This window comes from Phoenix dactylifera, chromosome 10, assembly GCF_051530095.1.
Source record: "Phoenix dactylifera cultivar Ajwa chromosome 10, Ajwa_hap1_PhDact_Kaust_v1.1, whole genome shotgun sequence".
Lineage (NCBI taxonomy): Eukaryota > Viridiplantae > Streptophyta > Magnoliopsida > Arecales > Arecaceae > Phoenix > Phoenix dactylifera.
Window position 1 is genome coordinate 13337047 of NC_143199.1, and position 4279 is coordinate 13341325.

The window sequence follows — 4279 nt, forward strand, 5'->3', positions numbered from 1 at the left end:
GCCAGAGTCAACTCAAACTTATCCTTTTTGCTTAGGGGTCGACTCAAGTTTTTCAAACAGAAAACTTTAGACTTCATCTATGATCTCCATGGATTAGATGAAAATCATTTTTCTTTTAGAACATATCTAATGAAGTATTTGTGAAGAACTAATGATTTTGCAATGCTTCATTTCTTTTATTTTTTTTTGACTTATAAAACTTCACAATTAAACCAACATCATTAGTACACAACATCATCTCAAGTATTTTGTAATCATCAAAATTCATCCTTTAGGGTTGACAATTTCCTCCTTTTTGATGATGACAAAACCATTGAGTCTAAAAAAATTTTGTAATAAATTTCATAGCAATTATAAGAATTTTGTAATAAAGTTCTGAGCAAATATGACATTCAGAGATATATGCATAATTTCAACAAGTTAAGAAGAAAAATCTCCCCCTATCAGTTACAAACATTTAAATTATGCTGAGTTCTTTTTTTTTCTTCTTTTCTTAAAGTTTTTCTTGATAGTGCAGTATCATTACCATTCCATATATGTATATTATAATTTAAATCTCCCCCTATATATTATCTTTAGTGTAGAGATTGGAATTCTGAATTCTTTTCACATTTTTCATTTCTTAGATTGGAATTCTTTTCACATTTCTCATTTTTTAGAATGGAATTCTTTTCACATTTCTCCTTTCTTAGAATGGAATTCTTTTCACATTTCTCTTTCTTTTTGTCATCAACAAAAGGAAGGAAAAGAAAAATAATTTCAATTTTCCTTTTTTTGAGAACTTAAACATCAAGGATTAATTAATAGTTGTGTTAAGGAGAGAGGGTATCAGACTTAATATATGTTTAATGTATCAAAGCAACATACAATTCAAGAAAACATATATTTCAAAAAAGGTAAGTATTCATTGCAATTGATAAATGAAGTACGCTTGATAAATCGAAAAGATACAATTGGTATCAGTCAGTATACAAGTATGCCAAATAGATATGAAACATAATTCAGTACAAAGTTATGTTTTCAAAACATAGGGTTCAGTCTAAGTTTAGGTTAGGTTCAGTCTAGGTTCAAGATTTTGAAGCTGAAGGTCCAGACTGATCTTCCTCTTGTCCTTCCATCAGCTTATCAATCTTGTTATTCAGTGCAGAAATAGAGCCAGTAAGCTAAGTGTGTTCTTCTTTCAGTTCTTGTAGAGAACTCTGAACTGAATTTTCTTGAGTCATCAGTCGCTCTTCAATTGCAGCAATTCTGCTCTGTTGATTGGCTGCAAGTGTTCTCAGTCCTTGAAGCTCCAGTTTAATTTCTTTGGTCAAATTAGTGAGGTCATAGACTGAGTTCCAGCAGACTCTAGAATTGAACAGTGCTTTTATGATGTTATCTCCAATAAATTTTAACTGCCATTTTTCAAGTCTGAGTGGAGGATCTGATGGTCTTTGGATTGGAGGAGGTTGACTGACTGGAGGCTCTTTTGGAGGTACTTCAGTAGGGATTCTTTTGCCTTTAAGTAGTGTTGGAGTGTCTTGACCAGTTTCATCCTGAATTCTTTTCCATTTGCCCTCAATTTTGACAAATCCCATTCTCTTTAGTGATTTGTCAATGTAGACATCTGAATACAATAATTCTTTCTTGGTCTCCCTTTCTAGATTCAAATTGAAATAAATGAAGACTAATGTCAGAACCATACCATAGGGAAGTGAAGCTCCTTTTCTCTGTCCTTGAGCTTCCATATATCTGATCATCAAGCAGGGTAGATTCAGTGGCAATTCTTGAATCACATGATGCATAACTAATATGTCTCTCTCTGAGACATGATCAAATTTTTCTATCTTCGGAAAGAACATCTTGTTGATCATGTGATACAGCAGCGACATCTTAGCATTTAGTTGATTAGCACTGATTTCAGTCCAATCTTCTGTGACTTCTTTATTCTGAATGGTTCTTATCCCTTCGTTCCTATTCTCTAAATGATCTCCATTCTCTCCATCATTTGGAATCCGAAGAGCATCTCTGAGAATCTCTTCTGTGATCAAGATAGGAATTTCTCTAACCTTGGATAAGATTTGACCTTGGCCAAAATAGGCATTGCTGTAGAACTCCCGTACCAAATCTGGGTAGGTCGGCACAGTCAGTGAGCACAGATATTCCCAACCCATTTCATTTAGATTTTGACCTAATGGAAAGTTCTCCTTCTCCAAAAACTCGAAATCCACTCTTCTTCCGGTGGAGACATTTCTTATGGAGAGGGGACCTTGCTTTGAAACCGAGGACAGAGGTGACAGAGGGACAAATCGGGCTGAGGTGGCAGTGTTTCTTGTCTTTGTTGATTCACGGCTGTCTCTGCCCTAGCCTTCGTTCTTCTCTCAGTTTGCGAAGTGATACTCTTCCTCTTTAGTCCGGATGTGAGTTGCTTTCTTCTCACCATTGAAAGATCAATCGGAACCTCGGAAAGGTTTTCTAAGATTTTTGGAGGGTTTTTTTTGTTTGAAAGAGTGTCTAAAGACTGAAAACGTTCTAAGGGGTATGAAACATTTCAGGTTCAACGTTTCAGAGAGAGAGTGTCCTTACAATCCATTTCAAATAGTTCCTCTTTAGTTGACTCATTTAACTTAAGAATCGTCTCCTATAGATTAGAGGTCGACTCTTTTTACTTAATAGTCGTCTCCTGTAGGTTAGGGGTCGACTCTTTTAACTTAAGAGTCATCCCTTATTACATGAGTCGACTCCTCATTTACATGAGTCATCTCCTCAAATAGTTCAAGAGACAAAATCTTTTTAAATAAGATTTAAAAATCGATTGCAAACCACATATCAAATCAATTAAAATTCAACCAATAATAGTCAATCAAAATATGCAATTTATCATTCATAATCAGTCATCAAAATGGATCACAAATGCATAATTCACCTCTAAATTTACAAAATATATTTAGTGAAAATATATGTAATTTGTTTATCAGTATTTATAAATTTCATTTTTATATCCCCATTTTGAGCATGATCTCTTATGAAATGATGTATGATTTCTATATGTTTAGATCTTGAGTGTTGTATGGAATTTTTAGTCAGATTTATGGCACTAGTGTTGTCACACCTTATAGAAATTTTATTTTGTTTTATGCCCTAGTCCTCAAGTTATTGCTTAATCCATAGGATTTGGGCACAGCAACTTCCTGCTGTAATATATTTAGCCTCAGCTGTAGATAGCGCTATGAAATTTTGCTTCTTGCTAAACCAAGAGATTAAGTTTGTTCCAAGAAATTGACAAGTTCCACTTGTACTTTTTCTGTCTAATCTACAACTAGCAAAATCAGCATCTGAATATCCAATTAAGTCAATTGTAGATGTCTTAGAATACCATAAACCTAAATGTTGTATTCTTTTTAAGTATCTTAATATCCTTTTAACAACAATTAAGTGTGATTCTTTAGGATTTACTTGATATCTTGCACACATACAAATACTATGCATTATATCAGGTCTACTTGCTGTAAGATAAAGTAAAGATCCAATCATTCCTCTATACGGCTTTGAATCAAAGGATTTACCATGCTCATCTTTTTCTAATTTACAAGAGAGGCTCATAGGAGTACCTAATGATTTTAAATCTTCCATACCAAACTTCTTTAAGATTTTCTTTGTGTATTTACTTTGGTAGATGAAGATTCCATCTCGTATTTGCTTGATTTGGAGTCCAAGAAAGAAGTTGAGTTCACCCATCAAACTCATCTCGAACTCACTTTGCATGAGCTTAGCAAATTCTTCACATAATCTTTCATTAGTAACACCAAATATAATATCATCAACATATATTTGAACAATCAGAATATCAACATTTTTCTTTTTAATAAACAGAGCTCTATCAACATTTTCTTTTGAAAAATTATTCTTTATTAAAAAGTTTCTAAATCTATCATACCAAGCTCTAGGAGCTTGCTTCAAGCCATAAAGTGCTTTGTTCAATTTAAAAACATGATCTGAACGTTTATGATTTTCAAATCTGGATGGCTATTCTACATTAAAATTCTTCAGTTATGAAACTATTTAGAAATGCACTTTTGACATCCATTAGAAATAATTTAAAATCCATAAATCATGCAAATGCAAGTAATAGCCTAATAGCTTCAAGTCTAGCTACAGGTGCAAAAGTTTCATCAAAATCAATTTCTTCTTCTTGATTATATCCTTTAGCAACTAATCTAGCCTTATTTCTAATTACAATTCCATCTTCGTTTAATTTATTTCTGAAAACCCATTTTGTCCCAATTACAGTAATATTTTC

General features: G+C 33.0%; 1 pseudogene; it reads right to left on the reverse strand.

Annotated features, from left to right (window-relative positions):
• Positions 1 to 3132: 3132 nt before the first annotated feature.
• LOC148702250 (secreted RxLR effector protein 161 pseudogene) lies at positions 3133 to 3612 on the reverse strand (annotated as a pseudogene).
• Positions 3613 to 4279: the final 667 nt, after the last annotated feature.